The sequence below is a fragment of the Polyodon spathula genome, chromosome 23, assembly GCF_017654505.1.
Source record: "Polyodon spathula isolate WHYD16114869_AA chromosome 23, ASM1765450v1, whole genome shotgun sequence".
Classification (NCBI taxonomy): domain Eukaryota; kingdom Metazoa; phylum Chordata; class Actinopteri; order Acipenseriformes; family Polyodontidae; genus Polyodon; species Polyodon spathula.
In genome coordinates this window covers 8,407,229-8,432,408 of record NC_054556.1, presented here as the reverse complement: position 1 = coordinate 8,432,408, position 25,180 = coordinate 8,407,229, and the positions used below count along the sequence as shown (strand labels likewise).

At 34.5% G+C, this 25,180-nt stretch overlaps 1 protein-coding gene across 1 annotated transcript in view; it reads right to left on the bottom strand.

Moving 5' to 3' along the window:
• The window catches only part of LOC121297721 (contactin-4-like), a 74,397-nt gene extending 52,808 nt beyond the window's left edge, over nucleotides 1–21,589 (bottom strand). Inside the window, exon 1 of the mRNA XM_041224171.1 lies at nucleotides 21,461–21,589. The gene's annotated coding sequence lies outside the window, so the exon portion shown is untranslated. The remainder of the gene's footprint in view (nucleotides 1–21,460) is intronic.
• Between the last annotated feature and the right edge of the window lie 3,591 nt (nucleotides 21,590–25,180).

The following is a 25,180-nucleotide window of genomic DNA, read 5'->3' as shown; positions in this document are numbered from 1 at the left end:
CCAACAATGACATTCCCTAGGATGTTTTTCTCTGGATGTAAAGTTCTGGATGTGAAGAACATGTAAAGCTGCTTGGTCAGTTCACTGACAATAATGTGAGAAACACTCTGCCTGGTGGCTTCATTCTGGTGAGAAAGACCTCACCTAATATGATCACTGACTTTTTTCTACTAGGCAGGCAATAATGTTTTGTTTCCAGTACACGCATGTTCACAAAGAACTACCTTACCCTGTAAAATGCACATTCAGATTTGTGACTGATACTATGATATAAAAGTACATTTCACATTTTTGACTGCTGAAGCCCATATCACATGGTTAGTTAAGTATGGCCTGATGGTACAACTGGTGTTAAGACTGGAAGTGTGTTATTATCACTCTTCCAAACTTTACTACTTGATTCCACTGTAATTCACAAACGTCTTTATAGCGTTATTTTTTTTAGTTTTTTTTCCTGTGGCGTTTAATCAGCTCTCATAAATAATTAATTTGCGTTACAATTTTTCTCAATTGATTTAACACATTTATTGAAACCATTTGCTGAGTTATAAAAACCGTTAACACAAAAGACAAAAATGTCTTATTGTGTGCAAAACTGCATAGAAATTTGCAAAATTAAACAAAACTTTCAAATCTGAAATACAACGCTCAAAACCAAATATCTGCATTAAAATAGTAAAAAAATACATAAAGGACATTTAAGTTTTACAAGCAAAATGAAATAAGTAGATCATGTGTCAAGTTTCTACCAATGTGAAGCAGTAACAAAAATTAAAGCACATGAGTGAGTCCTATTAGCAGAAGGATTATATATATATAAACTGTTTTTCTCAATAGTTTTTAAGAAAGCCATTATACGGTCCTTATACTGGGCACTAGTTAATAATAGTTTTTTGTTTTTGTAATGCTTCAATATCATATTGCCTTCTTGACATGTCACTAAGTGCTAAATGGTGAGGGTTATATTACTGCTGCTTCTGAGATTATGAATGATAATTAAACTTTTTGTTACATTCATTTACATCCCTGTATATGAATAATTAATTGAATCAAATGATAGTCCCAGAAAGATTTAAGTCTGTTGTATCAGGGATTTCGTGTTCTTTCCTCTCTCTCTCTCTCTCTCTCTCTCTCTCTCTCTCTCTCTCTCTCTCTCTCTCTCTCTCTCTCTCTCTCTAAGCTGTTTATGTAATAGAACCTGACATTTCTTTCTGTTGGTGGTGATTATAGTTTTGAACATTAAAATATATTATTTATGAAAACCAAAGTATAAGGATATTACAATGGCTGCTGATGTAAATTAGATCTCCAGTTGTAATGTCTCAGCATATCACATGACCCTAGAGTACCACAATGCAATTAAAGACATTTATGTTATCATTCATTGTCAGTACAAAAGTGCTTGCTTGCTCTTATTACTATTATTATGTAACTCTGTCCTTGTATATAATTCAGCACATAACAATTGTAAAAATAGCCACTTCCTTTAAATGCTAACGCATAGCAAGATAAACTTTTAAAACAAGGAATATTCTGTAATTAAAATGCTGTACATTTCACCTGATTGTATAGTTGTTTTATGAACATTGGTTTTGAAGATAGAAAATGTGCAAAAACTACTCTGTATTAGAAATTTGAAAAAGAAAAGAAACATTTATGCTTTACTGCATTTTAAATATTGATTTCTGTATAAAAGTTTTTTTTTTTTTGTAAATAGAGCCCACTGATACACTTTTAACAAAGAATGTGTTTGTTGAACATTTGTCATTGAAGACATGGAAGAGAGAAATGCTACTGTCACTCACTTGAATAATGAAGGAAGCAGCTGTGCCATTTTACTTATAGGTCCTAAATAGATAAAGATGATAAACGCAATGTAAACCGACCTAGGAGAGACCTTCATAAATAAGTAGAACATATATACTCAATTCCACATAATAATTTCACACATAGTACTTTATATTGAAGATTATTTTAGGAAACATATTTTAAACATCACAGGAATACTAAACACGCTATATACTTAATATTATAAAAAATATCTTGCTGCAGTTAATAGCAACACTATGCTGTAGCATAACACGTCAATCCAGCCCTCAAAACTAGAACACACATGCATAATGTACATATCGACTACTGTAGCTTGCAGTCTGCTTCAGACTGCAACTGTACGAGTCTTCAGTACACTTCTGAATGAAATGAAAGAAATGTACAAGCAGCAAAATGTCACTATCCTGTAGATGATAGCTGGGAATCGAGAGAGTGACTCTATAATAATTGGCGAAGCATTGTACTGTGTAATGAGAGTGTATTTTCGTAAAGATTGGTAGGCAAGGTATCATCCATCTGGTGACACAGCTTCAAAGAGCCATGCCGTCACCACCCACATGCTTTACCACATCTGCAAATTCAAGAAGATCAAAGTAGCTGGCAAGTAGTACAAACACTGACCATAAGTAGCAATGAAAAAAGATGAGGTTACAGTTCTGTGAGACATACTAATCCAAACAAACAAGACATTGGGTTCAACATACTGCCTCTGAAAACACAAAGAACAATACAAATAAATATTGCACAAAATGACAGGAACTAAAGTCAAAGCTAAAGTCCATGCCTAACTCCATTTAAACATATGAGAGTGGATGAAATAGTGTGTTAAAGAGAGCAGTCATGTCATTTCTTCTTTGTTAAAGCATTACTACAAATGCATGCATATATTCAATGTCTATAATACATATATAAAAAGCAGGTACATTAATACTAAAGACTGTCACATAATGTGCTGAAGCATTGTAATAAATGTAAGTAGTTAAATCAATTAAATAATACACTGATAGTTGAAAGCACAATATGTGTTACAATAAACAACAGCAATAACATTATATTTGATATTTGATATACTAACCTGATACAGAAACACTGGTAAAATATGCAACAGGATTCTTTCAAACTGAATGACGTTAATACTTGATAAGGACAGACGCTTGGATATTAGACATGTTTTATAAAAGGTACTCTTAATATACAGGGGTACTTCCTGTTATGTTATTGCAACTATTGGGTATTGTGGAGGGTACTTTAGGGTGATTTAGTGTTAGAATATATCTTTAAGGAAGTGCAGACCAGGATATTGCCTTGTGGCCCAAGTTGAGACTTCTGACAGCTGCCAGAGGTCAACCAAGGCTGGGTGAGAGAACCCATCGAGAGGAGGATGAAGGAAGCTTCATGAGATCAGGAAAGAGTTAAGCCTCACTTTTAAGAGATTAAAGTAAACCACTGAGGAAACAAAGTAGGGCTGTTGCCTTCAGTGGCATCATTTCAGAAAAATGCTGGGGCCGGGGGTGGCAAAGTTGTTTCAACAGTGAACATTCTCTGTGCCAAACACCATTAGAATTGAGAAAAAAAAAGGCAGTAATTGGGCCCGTTTACAACGAGACAGTGTGCTGCATTTTGTCAACATCGTTCTTATGCTTAAAATAAATTATACAAAATGTGCAAGTGTTTTTAAAACATGCCACTGCTTTGTAACAAACTGAGAAATGTCGTTCCACTAAGTCTCATTTTATGGTAATACAGTGTGTAAGGTTAGGGTCGTCGTTTTCACTGAACGTTTGTGTTTTAAAAGTGGGTAAATGCTTTAAAGCTGTCTGCTGACAGCTTCCAATATCACACTTAAGTATAAATGTAAACAAATAGCGGTACAACAACATTTTTAAAAATCGTTTTGGAGTAGCTGCTAGGGACATTAAACTACTCATTTCAGAGTGTGACAGGGCAGAGGCCCTGCACATGGGCTGTGTTGAGTTGACAGAGAAGGAGTGAATCTCTCCCTGCCAACTCCACTTTAGAATGGCTGGAGTGAATAATTGAAAAATTAATAATTAATTAAATAATAAATAATAATTAAGCTCCAGCCACAGGTCCATATAAGGAGCCAGAAATCCTTTCTTTGGGAGAGGGACTCAGGGTGAGTAACCTGTGTGTTATTTTTGTGATTTGTGTGTCAAATGTAGCTTAGTAGTGAAGGCAAATGCCCAGCCTACAAGAGTTATTTTGCTTTGTTTAAACCTTTTGTTTTGGCCCTTGTGCTTGTTTCTTTGTTTTTTGTTTCTGGGTCTGCTGCCTGACATTTCACTAGCCTTGGCTGTGATGTTATTCTTTCATAGAGATCATGGAAAAAAATAAAAATAAATGAAAGAAATGCCATGTATTGTATGGGCTTTACAAAAAGAGCAGGGGTAAGAATGCAGTCTGACTCCTTATTTCTGAGCTTTAAATAACATGTTTACACAGATAATCACAAATAAAATAAAATAAAATAAAGGGAGTAGCATCTCACTTTCATCTTGGCAAATTTGTCAACACCAGTCTGTTAGTCTAATGTTTTTTGTCGGGTTGGCTCACAACAACCAAAAGATTGCTCAATCTCTCATTCCCAGTAGCTGCATGCAGATATGTTTCGACCCTTTTCATGCATGAAAAGAACCTTTCATTTGTCAAACTAATAGCAACAATTGTATATGGTGAAAATGTGTTAGAAAAAAAATCCATTGATTGTCATGTATATCATTGCCTAATCATTGCTTTCCATATAAATGCAAATGAAAGTAATGTAACATTTTAAAACAGTAATTCTAACAGTAAATGTCAACCAGGATGTATCTAATACTGTAGTACCACCTTAATATCATTTTCTGCTGATGCACTGTGAAATAGAGCGGCTACGCATTCTGGTACCATTCTAAAACTAGTACAATGTGCAACCATGTTTATTTTTTTCTTTTGGTTTTTAAATTATATTCTACGAGAACGGCAATACCCCGATCAAGTAAGGGATGGGCTGTATTTTTTTTTGAAGAAGAAGAAGAAATCTGGGATTTAAAGAAATTACAAGAATCTTAAATTGAAATAAGGTAAAATTAAAACCCAAAAACACACAACACAGATCTACACGAGCCAAAATCTCATTTTCAAATCTATGGTACCTTTTCTTTAGAGCATCTATAAATAATTTTACCTGGACATATTATTAGTTTCTTCCTGCTGTGGCAAACATATCCGACATTTCCCTTTGACTCATCAATAATGAATGAATGCCACCGATGCCTTGAGACTGAGCGCAAGCAATTACATCACATAGCAACCGTCACTGACTTCACTTTGGATCCTGGTTAGATTAGAAAAGAATGATGTTTGAAAAACATATTTTATTCGTGTGTGAAGAAAACTTCGACCATCTTATATATGACTATATTATGTGTCGGCGGGGGGGCGGGGGGGGGGGGGGGGGGGGGGGGGGGGGAACAAAGAGTGGAAGACACAATACCATATAGATCATATGGGGGGACAACTGGCCCCTTGTCCCATAGCAAATGACACCTTTGACTGCCTTACCTGAAGCCTTTAATAAATTGCAAGAAATTGTAACCAGTTAAATGCCACGGTATCTGAGTCAAGCCATCCCAAAAGCATCAATATATTTGCATCAACAGGACTTCACCAAATAACTATCCATTACAAATGTGACAATGTAACAAACCGAATACTGCACTTATGGAAATAATACTAATAATTTTGCATGCAATGCTACATGCCACAAGTTGAGATTACAAAGTATGAAAGATATGAAGAATGTTCATTTCACCGACACGTGATAGCCCAAATTAAAAAAAAATTAAAAAATAATAAAAAAAAACGTTCGTAGTTCTTTACCCCTCTTGTACTGTTAAGGCATTTAGCTCTCAGGTCTCAATTAAAAATATGTTCAGTCAGGCTTAGTCAGTCAGACCTACAGAAAGAAAAAGCTCTTGGGAGATAAATCAGTGTAATGTATGCCTTTTGCTTTTCAGTTCATTTTTTTGTCAGTGCTGTTTTTAGCAACGAATAGTGCTGATGTGTTTAAGCCTGTCTTCAAAGTAAGTAAAACATTTATAATTTGTGATGTGCTGCTTTATAAAACAGGCTCACTTTGCTTTCTTTACCACTGCTATTATTATTATTATTATTATTATTATTATTATTATTATTATTATTATTATTATTATTTAAAATTACATAGATTTGTATAGGAGACTGTGTGATTCAAATCCCAGCTCAGCCACTGACTCATTGTGTGACCCTGAGCAAGTCACTTGTGCTCCGTGTTTCAAGTGAGACGTTCTTGCAAATGACTCTGCAGCTGATGAATAGTTCACTCACCCTAGTCTTGTATCTTGTAAAGTGCTTTGTGATGGTGGTCCACTATGATAGACGCTATATAAAGGTTATTATAATAATTCTGGTATTGTAATAGCTTTTTATAAAGTAACAGAGGGCAGACTGTCAAGAAAGCTTTAAGGAGTGCCTGCTGCTAAAACTAAAAATACATAGACATTGGTACACGGTTCTGATTAAGCAGTGTCCATAGAATGTTAATTGAAGAATAGTACACATTCACTCCTATTTCAATGTAAATTTGAACATGATTGAGGGTCACATAAGCTTCAGTTTAACACAAAGCCAGTTAAGTCCTTCAGCAAAACCAATCAACCAGCTGTAAGCTATGCTATGTTTTTGTGATGTTTGTTTATCAAAGCTGTACTTTATCCAGTTAGGTGTAAATATGAATTGTCACTAATAAAATGTTCATTATTGTACCCAGATGACCAGAATGTAAAATACTCTATAAAAAGACAGATTATGTCACTGCAGTAATCTGTAAAATAACATAGACTCTTTAACCCCCATACTGCATGTAGCACTGAAATCTAACAGTTCATTTGCATAAGATTTAAATATTATTTAAATTGAGGAGAGAAAACCTTCAGCATATTTAAAAATCTCCCATGGCATTGCTCTAATAGTATAATAATATCATTAAGTACATTTCAAAACAGTTTTTTGTCCAGAGGTAAACACACACACTTGCTTGTCTGATTTCAAAAGCACAAATTGACACTCTTCAAATCCCCACAGAACTGTAGTGTGTTTTGTAATCTTCTTGACCTTGCCATACTTTTAGAATTTGGATTACAGGTGCAAATATAAAAGCAATTGGCTAAATGCTTTCAGGATGATGGTGCTTGTGTTGAACACTTTGTTCTCTATACTTGCCAGACTGCAGTGTATTATCAGTGGTTTATACTTTATCCCTGCCAAAGCCTCAAAACTTTGATCTTCCAGCCATCAATTAAAAGGTTTGCTCTGAATTAGTCTGAAAAACCTCCTACAGACATAAATCATTTGGGGATGACTACAATGACTTTTATTCCAGTGGTGGCAGTCTACTTTTCCTAACGGTAGCTTTCTGTCTGACAAACCCACTTTTAATTGCACCAGTGCTATCTTTCGTTTACAGAGGGTCTGTGCAGATACGTAAGTCAGCAGTCCACTTGAATAATTTACACACCTTTCAGCAGATTCACTATTTGTGTAGCTCAGGCTATGCAAAGCTTACAAATGCATGTTTTTATTTATCTATTGGTCTACTTATTTATAATGAAGCAATAGATGGATATGTCACTGCTAGCAATAGTTGATGGTTTTGGACAGGGTAGGTTTTATTATTTATGAAATGACTGTACATCACTTACTGGTGACAATCAAGAACTACAAGTCTGGTAAAACTTTTAGAAAATACAACCAATTCATCAAGTGTCTCTGTCTGTCTGTTTAACTCTTGTTGTTTGATATTCTGTCTAAAAGTAAAACAGGATTGCCCTGGATTTTAAGGCTGGGCTATATAAACTATGCATCTACTCTGATGAAAGGTGTACGCTCTTGCTATATTCAGGTACTGTAAAATGTTCACTTTCTATTACGTCTAGCATCACATCTCATATTCTGAGGTTGGGCTGCTAGACCAGAGCAGCAGACACTTTAACAAGCCCAAAGATGTTATAGTTACTAAACTGAGAGAAATTACTTTCATTCCAGTGGTCTTCCTAAATGTTATAGAGAGCTTAACTCACATATTTAAATAGATTAATTATGACAATGTTTGTGGTTTGAACCCTATATATATATATATATATATATATATATATATATATATATATATATATATATATATATATATATACTTAGACAATTTCAGTTGTGGTGTTTTTTGTTTCTATCATTGGTATTGATAGTGGTCTGATAATAATACAAACACAGGCATTTCAGTAGTACGTACAACATCCTCAAAGAACTATGACATGCAGGAAGGTCAGTGATTCAAACCGTATAAATGGATATTGTTTGCTTATGCATTTCTTTTTCAGAAAAACGGTTAGAGATAAGTGAAAGTATATGAGCTATCTTGGCAAAAAAAAATCCTCTTTTGTTTTCTAAAATCCCTTATGTCCATCTTTCAATTCACTATTCATTTACACCAAGGTCATCACAAAATGCATTCTTTTTAATACGAACTGGTTGTAAAAAGGAATAATGTGATCTGTGGAAAACAGAGGCAGTTTTAAAAAGCACAGACCTACTGATGTCATTGATATTTAGCTATCCCCTAATGCCCAGAGATATTTAAAAAAAAAAGATTCATACTGTAGTTAAGGACATGGCAAAGTTCAGCTGGATCAATACACAACGTGACACGTTCTTTCTGGCAGCGCTGAGTTCTAAAAAGCCAGCATGGCTAAAGTAAATCAAAACATAAATTATATATGACAGGACAAAGTCTCTGATAATAAATGTATAGTTTGATCAACTTTATTGATTCCTGGAGATGCAGAAGGTAATTAATACAAATGAAGTGATTCTCCTACAGGTTGAATGGAAACATATAATAAGTGCCAAATATCTGCAAGGCAATCTTTTTCCAGACAGAAATTAAGCACATATCTCTGTAAACAAGCCTATGTTCTCTTTTTACATTTGCTCTTAATTGCGTTTAATATGAAAGAAATGAAGGCAAGTCTTGTATGCCTGCACAATGTGTGGATTTATTACCCACTATGTCGTTTTCTGATTATATTCTCTTGAATGCTGTGGGTTGGTTATAAACACAGTATGTTATCAGGCATGGCATCTAGAACACAGCTTTGATATACGCCTTCAATAAAAGATAATAGAAATGACAATAAGATTTACTTCATTCATTCTAAAGTACCCAGAATGATACCCTCCTGAATGACCAAAGCCATCTTTCTTAGTACAATTATGTTATGTAAAGCTGTAACTTACTCCATTGTTTTGTTTAAATGATCAATATCATGAGTAGATGTTCTCTGTGCTGAAATGTTGTTACAATCTTTCAATAAACTAAATATTTTAATAAATGTATTTACATGTAATTGCATTTAAAAAAAAAAAAAAAAGGTTTTGCTACACTGTGGAATAAAAATGCTGTATTTTTCTTTAAATGTATGTTTTATTCTGTGATTTCAGCCTCTGTAACATGAGCAATATCTGTCTTTTTGGCTGATATATATATATATATATATATATATATATATATATATATATATATATATATATATATATATATATATATCCTCTTTCTTTCTATACTGTTTTATGGTTTTTCTTGTCTTTATTTTGATCTCCATCAATATTGTGCTATTTGTCTCCCAAAACAATAGAGGCATATATACTAATAAAAAACATGGGAACATCCAAAATAATAACATGTATTCAATAAGGCACTAGCAAAACTTTTGTCTAATTGACTTATTTTTAGCTTAGAATTGTGTTTGTGTGTTTTGAAGTTACGATGAATTACAAGACCTAAAACAAAAGTAACATGCATTGCATTTTATTATGCATGTGTTACAAACATGATATATTTTTGCAACAGACTGTTGAGTAATTCAAGACAGCATAGAAGACCAACTAGTTTGATGACAGAATTCAATTGAATGGAACAGCTGAATCCGTGAACGTGGAGCATACCATCGGAAGGGAACAGCTGAATCAAGGAACATGGATCATACCATTTCTAGTTAAAGCAGTGGCAATCAAAAGCATGTGTCATTTTGGCTGATAGGAAGTAGAACGTGATCCAATGCAACTTGATCTAAAATTTAAATTCTTTTTTTTTTTTTTTGTTTTTTTTTTTTGTTTTTTTACACAGTCAGCACCTTACCTACTTTAATGTTATAGGAAAACCAGTACTGAATTAGAAAATGTTTTTATATGCAAGTAGGGTAGAGCGATCAATGTTACAGCGTTCCTCATTTTGAGAAATCACAAACAAATGCTTCAAGGCTTAAATGTTTGTTTAAAAATTAACAGTCAGCATGTTGTAGGAAGCAGTTGAAGGATGACCTACAACTACTGTAGCACTGCACTGCCAACACTTCAGACCGCCCTTGGCAACATGCTACCATACTATTTCTAATCTCAATTACTTTTTTGATCTGTCACCTCAGGTAGTCATCAATGTATATTATGTTTGTAGTACAATATACAGTACTTAACAAATGCAGCACCTACAGTAAATTATACATTTAACTAGTATTACTGATTTAAAAAACACCATTCTCGTTAATTTGTCATGTATAAATCCTATTACGCCATATTTTTTTCTATGGTAATTTACAATACAGTAAATACAGAAACAGCAGTTTCTTCACAATTTAACAATCAATATTGCGTTTTGAGATCAACTCCTGATGAAAGAGAAATGCATACGTGTACATTATTTTTTCTTTTGCCAAGACAATAGCTCCCAAGGTCAACTTGTAGATATGAAACAACAGCACATTCCCACACCATTATCCTGTCAATGCACATCAGCTAGATCTTCTGAAAGAACCTCTTATACACCAAAGAAGCATTAGAGATTACACCACTCATTTCTGCAGGGCTCTCAGAAATACAACAGTTGAATCAGTGGGAAATGGAAGATTTCTTTTTTTAAATAGCACTTTCTTCCCTTAAGACTTGCTTCGGACCACCAACAGAGCTAGATTTCATCTATAACCTTTAACATCCTTGCAAGCTGGTTGGGGCACTCCAACTTAAACTAGTTTGAATGGGTTAAACGACATCAGACGACTGCCCTGGGAAAAGTGAAGCTCTTTAAAAGTATTTTTTAGAAGATCTGTTTATTTAGGTCTCATTAGATGCATATTAAATAAGTTTGCTGTTGGCTTGCTTATTTAATTTGAATCTTAAATCTTAAAATGATGGTATCAACTGAATTATCCTTGGTATTAATTGAATATTTTATGTTTACTCTTCATGGTTTTATTCTTAATAACATTTGTCGTGTATTGAAAAGTAATAACATTTTAGTAAATATGTGTTTTTTTTTTACTACACGATTCAATAATGTCTAACTATTGAACCATATGACAATACTCTCTGAGCAAAGCTTTTAAAATGATAATCAGTAATTTTATATCCCTTCAGTCATATCATTTTGATAAATGGGTTGGCAGTCTTTTTATAAAGTATTTGAATTGCATGGGCTCAAAATAGCAAAAATCACAAAGCTGGTCTTGTTAGGGTTAATAACACCGTGTAACAATTTTTATTTTTTTTGTTCCTGGGTAGTAAGTGTTATTTCCTAATTGCTTATGCCTCAAAAGTATAGAAAATGGCTATTATTCCCCACAAACTTTGCTTTTGTGACCAGGACAGTGACATTTCAAAATATCACTATTTCCAATGGGAAAATGGGCAAATGTGTGTCTTTTCGTTCACATAAAGTCAGAAAAAAACAACATATGAATCCAAATTAACATTTACTTATACTATAGTAATAATAAATAATAATAAAGTATTTACAGTATAATCGTAAATCTCGAAAAACTACTCACTTCTAAATCTTTTGTAGTCATTTTTGTATTACTTTAGTATAAATACATGTTAATTTGGATTCATATATTGTTTTTTTCTGACTTTATGTGAACGAAAAGACACACATTTGCCTGTTTTCCCATTGGAAATAGTGATATTTTGAAATATCACTGTCCTGGTCACAAAAGCAAAGTTTGTGGGGAATAATAGACATTTTCTATACTTTTAAGGCATAAGGAATTAGGAAATAACACTTACTACCCAGGAACAAAAATTGTGTTACATAGTGTAATGCATGATTTGAGTATGTGTATTTTTTACAATTGAGTACAGCACAAATATGCTTAGGGCAACTAATATGAACATTTCTTAAATTTTTTAAATGTTATGATTAAGAAACAATTCAGGAAGTTTATAGTTAAATCCACATTGTTTTGACAAATATACAAAAATATTAATAGAGAGAGTCCCTTGCACTTTCCCCCAAAATGTCCATGCTTTCTCACACTGCTTGAACATGAGGCACTATATGGGTATGTCTATGCACTTATAGACAAACGGTTATGAATAGCTCCCTCAGAATTATAACATAATGATTTGGGTTCTTAAGGGGTTCAGACCCAGTGCAACATTACATTTTCATCAATAAGATGTGAACATTCTGTATGGCCCTGTCCATGGTCCTGCAACAGCATGCAAACTGATAGATTACAACAAGGACATGCTAGGTGCTTGGTCTCTAATTAAACACTGTGATGCCTGCTTGATATTGGTCTGTATAAGGAAATACAGTGGAAAGATGTCAGCAGCAGAGCAGAGTTTCAGTGGTGTAGACAGGAATCCTACACCACAAAACAAAACATTGATTTCACTGAGTAAAATACATTTTTGAGACAATTTACCGAAACAGTATATGGTTTATAATCGTATTAAGAAATATTATGCCCAAACTATTTCTGATGGATTACATTCATACACTTTAGGTGTAAGGAAAGTACACCAGTATGTCTCATTCTCATTACTTTATCTTCCATAATCGATTTTCTGCACTGATATATTTGTAAATATTGACATAATGTGGTTAACCTTTTCTATATGTGTAGATGTGGGTTAGCAAATATATTTAAAATGAGAGAGACATGGAATGGATGTTTTTTTTTTGTTGTTGTTGATAATCTCAAGAGGATTGTACTCATGCATGTGTTATTGTACTGGACAACACAAAGTACAAAAAAGATGCAAACATTTTGTGAAAATGTTTTTATCTACAGGCATTATGAAGCTTGGGAGGAAAGCTAGACATTTTATCCATAGAATAGGAATTGAGTAGCTTTGCAATGAATCGAATACAATCTAATTATTTTCATGTCATTGAATTCTCATTTGTATTAAGACCTCTGACAAGCGTTTAACACCTAGAAGGAAATATGAAAGCCATGATGCGAATAACCATTCTGTACATGAGTTGACAAACACATTTTCATTGTTAACAATACTGGAGGACAGGGAAAGACGGCTGGAATGTGGGTAAGACATAGTTAAAATATTGTATATAACTGGAAATAATTCCTTTTGATTATTATTAATTTTTACAGATCATAGCATTTTCATTCCACACACACACACACACACACACACACACACACACATTGACTTTTCAAAATCACCTGTGTTCATCATCATTTTTTAAAACCGATAACATTTTAGTGAAGTGACAGCAGCCTTTTGCTGATAAAAAACACAAGCTACAAATCTATACAGTGTATGACTGCAAAACATGCAAGATGACATAATTTCACCCTTTAGTACAATATGTGTCAGACTTTGAAATCAGTCCTTGCCTACAGAATGAGTTTCAGGCACAATATGAACTGTTTCATTTAAAATAAAGTGTACATTACAAAGCTAACATTAAAATGCATTTCAAATGCTTGAGTCCCCTTGCACAATACAGTAGATTAAAGCAGAATACACTTAGCCAAGCTCTGTGAATATGCACAAAAGTGCACATTTTTAAGTGAATAAACGTAATTACTGCGCCTAAATAATTCCATCCATTGAAATCAGCTTTGAAGGTGTTTGTACTTTGATAAAATCTTATTGGCAATGTAATTCTACTAGTCTAACTTGCGTTTTTGATGTAGAATGCAGCATGTGGCACTAATGTTTGTAGGTAATTAAGTCTGAACATTGTTTTCTGCTGCTTTACAATGATTCCCCTTAAGACTCAAGGACAGATATGCATAATGGCCTTGTGGTGTATACAAGCGTACCATCTAGTTCACTTAACCTTATTGTAATAAGGGAGGTTATGCACCTTAATGCATACTAAAACAGACCAGTCAGTCTTAGTCAAATGCAGCGAGTTTTACTACTATAGCCATCCATCAATTTATCCCATCAGTCAGGTTTTTTTTACCGGTTCTGCTGAAACCCATGTGTAACTTTATGAGAAGCTGTTCTTTATGATGTTTCACCTGATAACCATGTTCTGGACATTAACATCAGCACATACAAACTGCAACATTTTACTACCAGGACTATAGACTTTTTAAACTGTAACAATTTGTTTTTAACAAAATATTTAGCTTTTCTCTTTGCTTTCAGTTTCATGTCTGGCTTTAGCCAACTTCATAAAACCTTGTGTCATCACAAATATGCTGAGTAAAATGTCTTTCTAATGCCAGGCAAATATATTATAGCCTAATACAAATGTTTTCCATGCAACTGTTTTTTTCTTCTCAGTGACTCAGCAAAGTAAGCATGAAGTTTGATCAGCTAACAAATGTACTTCTCTGAGGAAAACATGAATACATTAAACCTTTGGTGATATGCATTGTGTAAACTCAAGAGACGTGAGTTTCAATTATTAACTATAGAAATATTTCAGCTAGCATATTATCCCAGATAATCACCATTGTCATCAAATGTTGCTTGAAATGTGCATTCACCCAACTACCCATGAGCTAAAACATGTTTTAATGTTGTAGTATGTACACTGTTAGGATGCATCTTTATAAGCAGTCAATACACAATCAAAATCACTGGTCTGGCTGAAACCGATCTACAGCATTTAATGATCCATTCCCCATAACAGTAGGTAAGGTGGTCTGTCTGTCTTTAATACCAGCCCTGAAGCTTCAAACTAATATCAAAGCTTTGTACCAAGTTTATACTGTATATCAAAATGCCAGTTTTCCAACTGGAAATAAATTATGTTCCATCAATTCAATGGCATTTGGGTTGTGTGTGTTTTGTGAAGAAACAGTGCCCTCTGTAACCCAGTCTGAATGCTCTTTGCAGATAAGTGTTCTTGTTACCGCTATGTTTTTTGAAGCTGCAGCTGCATGGCATTAGGGTTCTATTTAGACTTTGCCATTGTGCGCACTTCCCCAAGCAAGCTTGCTGAATTTGCCCACCACACCCATTTTACAGACTTGTTTTCAGATGGAACCTCTGGCATTCCCCTGCTATAGCCAGCTGATGCTCCAACTCTATTAGGCTACTTCCATATAACCTCACCCGAGAATGGCTAATAGGGACTACCCTTTAGCCAACTTCACACTTTTGCATGACTCCTCCATCCAGATGCAGCCAACATTCTCACTTTCTTGACTGGTTTATATCTTCATGGAGTAATTCACATTCCCTGACCTCCTGATGATACCCTGAAATGAGGATGGGTTTCACACTGTACTACCAAGAAAGGCTAACCTAGAAATTTAAACAAAAAGTACTGACAAAATACTATTACTGGATATACATTTGTCACAGCCTCTGTTCATATTGAGTCCCCTACCAATGTTGATCTAATTTAATTTCAGACATTTATCATATGTCATAGCCTCCTGCCCAGTCATCAATCTGTGGATGCAGTGACAAAAGAAGGCTGCAATAATACTGTAAGGAAACCTAACATCAATATAATTAATTATTTATCATATGCCAAAAATCTGACTCACTGCAATAAAAAAGGAATATTAGTTTATGCTCCTTTACTATATAGTACCCAAATGTCAACATCTGCTGTTATAATGCAACCCACCTGTCTGTTGATGGATTACTGCACTTTCTGTTGGACAGTATGAAATAGCAGGCTGATGCGTGACAATCTCAGCCCATTTTCAAACAATTGTGATGCAGACGAAGAGGTCAGGCTTGCTTTTAAAGGGGCAGTACAGGGCAAGAACAAAATGCAAATCCAAACCTGGGCCAATAAGTATACTTTGCCATAGATTAGGGTCAGACAGATTTGGAGTGGGTTGGCCAAACCTTTTTTTTAAAACCTTAATTAAATGTTTTAATTAAAAATTTTATTTTATTTTTTATTTTATTTTTTTGAAGGTTTGAGCAAAAACCTAAATTGATGTATCATGAAAACACCACTACATGTGAACGTTTTATTCCATGTATATGGATTACCTGTAAAATAATAGGATTTTCAATCAAATATCAATGAGTAGCTACGTCAATGTACCCTTTGTTACATCCCTAGTTTCTACAGATATCGCAAACATTCAGATTAGCAAGAGTTTACAGTATCTGTAACCTAAAACACCCTGTCAAAAATGGAGTTACAATGTTTGTAAGAATTTGACAAACATTTAGACAAATGTAAAAAAATAAACAAAATGAAGAAATACTTATGGGATACAGATTCAAATGCGAACGTTATACATTATCAGGCACTGAAGTACTGGAAATGGCAAGACTTAAATCAGGAACATGAAGGTTAAGTTGAAATCTTTAGCCATTTGCTTTGCAGAGGAATAATTCATATCTGATGTATATTTAAATCAAATACACTGATTTATATTTAAACATATTCAAAAACGTAAATTAATATAAACTTCCAGTTTGGAAATTATATATATATATATATATATATATATATATATATATATATATATATATATATATATATATATATATATATATGTGTGTGTGTGTGTGTGTGTGTGTGTGTGTGTGTGTGTGTGTGTGTCCTCAAAGAGAAAGCTAGTAACTGTTCTTCTCCAATAATAAATCTCAAATGTGTCCAATCCATTAGCAAGTATCTCATAAAATTGATATTATTAATATTGCCGAACTTCAATTCATTTTATCTTGCACCCAAAGCAAAAGACAAGGAACAAAATCTAAAAAAAAACGAATGTTATCTTTTTTGAAATACATTGTGACTTACAGTGGTTAAGTCTCAAAACAAGTAAAAGAGCATATACTGTTCCTTCATGTGTAGTCTAAAACATCAGCTATGACACTAGATACACTAAATGAGACACATAATTACAATAGTCGCTCACATTAGGAATGCTGGAAATTTTTTGCATAAAAATCAAACTACCAACCATGTCCAATGTATTTAGAGTTCAAGTTCAAGGCCATTGTCATCAGCTAGATGGTAATGCCCTATAAACGGTATTGCTTAAGTGTAAACAAATGGGCCTTCAGTCTTCTGTAGAAAAAAAAAAGAAAAAAGAAGAAATCCCAGAATCTTGGAAATGGTCTATATTCCTTACTTCCACTTAAATGAATAACATAAACGTTTACATTTCTAGCAATTCACTCGCAGTTTAGTAACAAAAAAATAACAAACGCTGAATTCAACACAAACACTGTAGCATGTTACTGTAACAAAAGCTTGAATGGTCTCCTGATACATCACAAAGCAACCATTTTGCCACAAGCAGAATATGCAATACTAGGCCTAGAGACATCAGTTCATACCGTAAGGCTGTATCTGTACTGGGATCAGTCAGTGACCACGTAAAGGACATATGGTAGTTGAAGTCCATTTGAATATAATGGAAGACATATTTATTTTGTGATGGGAGGCTATTTGTTTTAGAATCACATTGAGGTCTTCACAAATCTCCCATGTCTTGCCCAATAACACAGTGTAACAATAGAAAATGGCTATTATTGGCTATTATTCCCCACAAACTTTGCTTTTATGACCAGGACAGTGATAGTTCAAAATATCACTATTTCCAATGGGAAAACGGGCACATAAAGTCAGAAAAAAACAACATATGAATCCAAATTAACATGTATTTATACTAAAGTAATACAAAAATGACTACAAAAGATTTAGAAGTGAGTAGTTTTTCGAGATTTACGATTATACTGTAAATACACATTTGCCCGTTTTCCCATTGGAAATAGTGCTACTTATGATATTTTACTTGTTTAGTCATATAAGAACATTGTGTTTTCTTAAGCAATTATGACACAAAAAATACAGCTTTCTAAATCACCTTCAGATTCAAATGGACTTACATCAAGAGATTTAATTAGGGTGTCCAATGAAAGTTGAGTTGTTCCTTAAGACGAAAGGCTATAGGAACAATTTATTCAATTTATTTCTAATTCACAGTCATCGACAGATGAAATATTGACTACCAACACAGTTATTGTTCAAACAAACACAGTTAGCTTGAAACATTAAATAGACTATGACAGCAAATGTTTTCCATATTTCTATTTTTCTACTGTAAGCACATCTATTGAAATCACGAGTGAGGATTGGTTTGAACTTAACAGAAAAAACAGCACTGTGAAACTGAGGTCTGCTTAGTTTCAGAGCATCTGTAATAATCCCATTGCTTCTCATCCCATCCAAAGCCCTACTACAGTGAAATGTCTTACTTATTCATAAACCATGTGTACATTTTAGAGAAGCATTAAATTAAAGAGCAAAAAAGTAACATTTTGCTGAGACAAGTGTTTTCCAAATCAAAATGAGTTGTCAAACAATGCTTTTTAACCACATCTCTATGACTTATACTGTAACACACGTAACCATCTGACGTTACACCACACATGAAATTTGTTTTAGGTTTCCTTGACAATCACCATGCAGAAAAAAATACTTTATTCCTTTTTTAAATAGCATATGTTGCGTGGAATAAAGCATGCTTATCTAGCTCTTTCATATTTTGAAACTTTATGTTTGTGTACTGTAAGAGCATGTAACAAAAAATGCTGAACTATGGGGTATCGTGTAACAGAAGTAGACAAACTGGATTACTTGACTGAGGGGATGGGGGAGTTGAATTATCCACCTGCCAATTTCAACCTGTAAGGAAAATGCTGAAACTATATAGGTTAATGCAGAAAATAATTCCTTCGACTTGCTCCCACATACTTTGACCTCAGATCTCAGCTTATTGTAAAATATAAGTGTAATTGTGTCATTACTTTCATAAAACTAATCAAATAAGATACAAGCAATATAGCTTTGCCAGTTGCTGGTAAGTGGATGCAGATCATGATCTTCTGTACTCTTTATTGTCCTGAATGGAGGAATAGAAAGTACTAATCTGAAACTACATGACAGCTTTTCGGTCTCCTCAGGAAAAGGCAAATGAACTATACATTCCCTTTGGGCAAATCCATAGTATTACATAGGCAATTTGCCCACAGTGGAAAGTGAAGCATGTCAAGACAGCCCTTCATCTGATCAGGTACACATATTAGGGCAGTCTTATTCCTTACTGTGCCTGCCTGGTCTGGTCTGTCTTTGCCTGACTGTAACCTGTCTGTCTATACCTTCTCTTGATAACCGTCTACTTACTGAAAAGCTTTGTACCACCCAAGCTTCAACGGTAAATAAACACATTAGTGACTAAATTAGTGTGTTTTTGTGTGTGCTTTTATGTATATCCAGTAATTATGAGTCTCCACTAATATTTAGATCCATACTCCATTCAGAGATTATTCTGTGGAACCAGCATCTGAGCTGGATCTGAGCCGAATCTGTATTTCATTTAAAGTGTGCAGAGGATTGAGACTGTTGAGCAGCAATGCAGCATTAGTCAAAGTATTTGTGGAAAGAAACATGGCTGTGAATGCTGAACGGTTATGGCTCACCCAGAGCTATTACCACAGACAACAACAGAGCAATAAGAAGGTGGCGAGGCATTAGCTAAATGTACACTTTGAGATCACACAACTGACCCCACCAGACAACACTGAGTTCTTGTTGTTACACCAGATTGCTTGTTCCATTTAGCATTGCTATCATCACTCCACTGATGATACAATCTTTGCCACCTATGTCTTGTTACTGCAATGGAACTTACCAGTGCATCAGAAGGTGTGTTATGCAGAGTTTGTGGTTTGCTCAGTTGAAATGATATTCAAATAACATATATCATTAATTACATAGAATTTCCTTTTTTTTTTTAGTAACTATCATTTCATTACACATTACACACTTCTTTATAATAACAGCATATGGGACAAATATGTTTATACATTTGCTTACTTAAATGTGTCAGCAATATTGATAAAATGCCATATTAAAGTAGTTGGATTTCAAATAGGTTTTCACTTTTTTCTTTCATATTTGCACATTACTGTATTCCAACCTTATATACAGGTCTAGCCAAAACTTTAGAACCATCTAGAATTTTAGGATTGAGACATCCTTTTTTATATATTATTGTAACTATATGAACATAATTTAGATAATTTATTTAACATTGTATAATCAAAGAAACTGTCTACAGGAAGTTATACTTGTAGTACTGTATTTCATATTAGATTACAAAATGTCAAATGTTTACATTTGTGTCAGTTTATTGTTAAGTATATGGAAAATTACAAGGCGATATGTAATTCTATATGTCAGCGTAACATTATTCAGCAGGTTCCATTGAAATTAATTGTATAGGGTGATGCAAAACGGTTGGCCATAGCTGTACATGTAGATCAGTACCTATGTTTACATGACTACAGATTTACTTAATCACTAAAGCTGAATGAGAAGAATATTTCAACTGTAAACTGCTTATTGACTTACTACACAGGCTATGGTCTAATGTGAAAAGTCACATATTTATTCTGCAGGTGGCTAGCTTTAGTTGAATTGATAGGGCAGCAGAGAAATGGTGGGTATATAAAGTCACTGATTCGGAAATAATAATAATCATTTTGCCAGACTAAGTGACAGAACGATGCAATTACAAAATCAATCATTTGCTGTTGTATCTGTAACAAAACAGCTTATGTTATATCAGTTCTTACATTTCTGGTGACAATATTTGTGATTTCTGTTAGGGTTTATTCATTCTCCCTGGGATTTATCAAATCCCTATTAACAGTTTCAAAAAAGCTATTAACATGAAATCTGCCCACTCTCCACAGAAATAAATGAAAATGTGTCTTCATATTTCAGAAGAGACACACACACACACACACACTCAATAAACATGTGCTCAGCAAAAGAACTTCCGAATTTATTTGGTGCTACCTGCCCCTTAGTATTCCCAAACCTACAGTACAGGCACAGTACTCTGGGAAAGTACAGATACGTAATATATTTGATTACTTTTGATAGAAATTCGTTTTTCTGTGAAAGTTATGCCTGACATTGTATATCACCACCAAAACAAAATGCATTAGTAAATGAACTGTCTGACAATACCAGAGTAAAAAGCATACAAGTTTTGACACTACCGCTACATAGTTCACGAGTCTGAATTATTACACGGTGTCTAGTGCATAATAGTACACCTGAACGTGGTGGAAAATGCCAAACCTACACAGCATCATATTTCACCATTTAAACGACATTAACCCTCGGAGAAATCCTTCTCCCTTTGCTGAGCAGTGGTCAGGGTGAAAGAACACTAGCACTTTAGTGCTCTTTTGCTGGCATGCATTTATCATTTCCAGAAAAAAAAAAGCTATATATTTTAACGAACGCAACATAAGAAATAAATTCCCCCCTTACCTTTGGATGACCTAAGAAAAGGCGATTCTTGAGCTGTGCGTATGCAGCAAGTCAAATATTGCAGATATTTCTCATTCGCTTGAGTCTTCCTGAATGGTGCTGAAATATGCAAGCTGTTGTCCGAACAGAGTAGGTTTGCTCTGCTACACGCCTGGCTGTTGACTGCAGGATAACTGAGCAGCAAACCCCTCCCCCGTCCCACTTACAATCTTTATTATAGAGAAGAAAGCCGCTACAAGGGAAAACAAGTAAACACCAAAATCATGGTAACCCAATAACGTTTTATTACCCATCTACGTAATACTTTTTTATTTTTATTTTAAGCAACTGAATGTGATTGACATCTTATATATATATATATATATATATATATATATATATATATATATATATATATATATATATATATATATATAGTATATACATCAATAGCTCATACATAATTTTATTTACATTTTAAATTGTGAGCAGAGCGGTTTGTTGATTGTTTGAATAGTATTATTCCATGTGATAACAAAATACTGAGCTCAAGCCATGTGATTCTATAAAAACACCAGGTGATCAGTGTTTGGTATTTGAGATAAGTTATGCCAAAATTAGATTAAGAATCTGTATAAATAGCCATTTGAAAAGACATGATTTTAATTAGTGCAAGAACAGTGAAAGATACGACCATGACCCGCTTGAGTAGTGAAGACTGCTTGGTTGCTATTGGCATGGTTGAAGGCAGTTTGTCTGTGAGAGATGTTGGCTGGAGAATGAGATGTTCTGCTTCAACAATCACCAGGAAATCGGCTCTGTGATGGACCACATTGTGTTGACTGTTGCATTGTTCAAGTCAACCGGTGGAGCGGTGGAAGTGTGATGATGAGGGGAGGAATCTCTTTTAACACAAGAATGCCTTAGGTGCAGATTGAGGACAACCTTACTGCTCAGTGATACATTGACGAAGTTCTTGAGGCAACAGTTTTTCCATTCCTGCAAGCCAATCCGGAAGTGTTGATTTTCCAGCAGGACAATGCAAGACCACACAATGCTAGGGTTACAATTGCACAACTGAAAAAACTGTCAAGGTCTTGCCGAGGCCACCTTTTTCTCCTGACCTGAGTCCAATAGAACATCTGTGGCACCAAATCAACAGTGCCAGCCACAGGAGACAACCGTAACCAACCAACCTTTGCCAACTGGCTGCAGCTGCACAGGAAGAGTGGCGGAACATCCCACAGGAGTCTACCCTGAGGCTGATCAGGTCTATGTGTCAACGCTGCCAGGATTGTGTTAATGCTCACGGAGGTCATATCCGATACTAACTATATTTTTGTTCACATTTATGTGATTTTGTTTGATATCTGATTTATACATTTGCCTTTTTGCTACCTATTACAGAGTCCCCTTTCAATGCTTTCATTGTGGTCTCTCTCTCTTCACATTCTGTTATGTATGTTTCATGTCTTTTATTTGTATTCAGCCTCAAGCATGTCCCTATTTTAAATATCCTATTATTTGTAGCATTCCAACTTTTTTGTTCATCATTTTAATAATATGTACTCTTGACTAGATGCCTCTCTGTACAATATGTTATCTATCTGGTTTGAGTCTACCACTGTGTTTTTGTATTCAGAATATTCAGCCTTTTTTCTCCTTTGTCATTTGAGCTTTTACATTTCTTGGCTGGATTCTCTACTAAATACAAGAAACAGTAGACTCAGTATGGTTATTTCTTCAGTTCAGGGAAGATTGAGAAGGGAACCAGCAACCTCCAAGTCTTCGAACAAATGCATGCAAGTTAAAGTAGAGCTCCCTGCTAACTCATTTTGGTTATTGTTTCATATTTGCCAAAATCTCATCCCACTTAGGAGAAGACCAGCCCTACATCATTGCTACCAAACCTCACAGACTTCAAATGAAAGTGACATTGAAGATCAGGGTTAAGAGAATATCTGTCAGGTTAAGATACGATTTTAATTTCTGGTGCTGGATGTCGGGCGAGCCTGTTCTCCCTCTCACAGGGAATGTACTAGTATTCATTTCATAAATGATTCATGTTGGCCCCCTGCTGGTTTCAATGAGATTGTGCAGTACTGTGGAAAGTCTTTTGTTGTTCAGTTCAGCAGTTAGAGGAAGTGGAAGTGACAGCTTTCCAACTGTTTGGCCCCTTCACTTTCAAGACGAGGCATGTGTGCATATATACCAAATCAAATAGCTACAGCATTTGACCGGTTTTAGAGAGAATTGATTTCACTGTACACTGGGCATCACTGCCTGAATCACAGATAAGATCCCATGTAGATTTTATTGTCAGATCCCTATTTCATACTGTCTGGATCCAGTAAATATGTGACCTGAACTCTTTTGGGAAGGCACAATAGACAAACAACATGATCCTGGACATGCACTGGACCTGATATTTTAAATTGATATTGAATCAGTCACTCAATACCCCCTCTTATGTTCCATGAGGGTGACTTCTGTTTTTAATAAAATTTAAATTACCATACACTAATTACAATCTTGTCTGTTGCCTGGTGCCACAGCATGTCAAGTTTTATTGTTTTGAATTTGTTTGATGCTTTGCACAGCAGTAATGCAAGGCCAAACAACTCCATGACAACTCCTGAAAAAAGAGAAAGGTAGCCTTGCCTGACCTTCTCTAAAACAAACAAAGCAATACAGACACAAACCACACCTTATTTTATATTTACAGCATTACAGTCACTGAAAATACTGTAGGACTAGTTTCCAACATACAACAGATTGATATCTAGCAGTCTTAGCACCAAGGCTGTGTGAATACATGGATGCTAATTGCCAAAACCTGAAGCCAGAATGCAACTGAGGAGCTTGTTTGATCAAATGTCTGCACAGTGTGGCTTTCATAGGAAAATACTATAAAAAAAAAAGTACTTGAAAATGAGCATTATCTTGCCTGTCAAATGAACTGATAAGGATATCTAAATTGCTTCTCCTCCTTCATCTTAATTACCTCAGATAATTAGTTTTTCACCTTCTTTCCTTTTTATTAATTGCTAGCCAGGTGAATTGTCTCCCTGTTTATAAATTACTATAGATTGGCCACAACCCTCCCTTACAGCTTTGCTATATTTTGTAGCACAGTGTTATGGTATGCCATTGCTACCAGAGAGAGTTCTTGCAATTGTTAGATATGCAGAACAGCTTGCAGTGACAGGAAATAATTACAGGATATCATGAAGACTTTGCAGTATAACTATATGATTACAGTACACTGCAAATAACCTACTATGCTTGAATACCTCACTGCAGCAGAAGCATTTGATGCATCTAAAGCTATTTCCAAACCAGAAATAAAAAAAGAACAGGCCCTGTCAATTATTAAAATATAAAATGTAAAATAATATTGCAATATATAACTACAATATATTTCTTGACTGTACAGTTTGTTGAGGAAATGTTGTATATCACCTGTAACTTAGCAAAGGTGGGTCATTGTTGCTTGATAAAAATAGTTTTGAATGGTGAAAAATGATGATTGAAATGGAGAACAACTGATTTGGTTGACAGAAGCCACAATGAAAATATATCAAATTTGTGTAACTTGCGACTGCATACATTATCAGTTTTCATTTTTCAAAAATAGGACACTCTGCAATTTACAAGAACAATTTATAGTTTTTGAACATCTCGAAAGATGTTACGATTTACCCGAAAGCCTGTTCTTATAGTTCATAAAAAGATTAACTT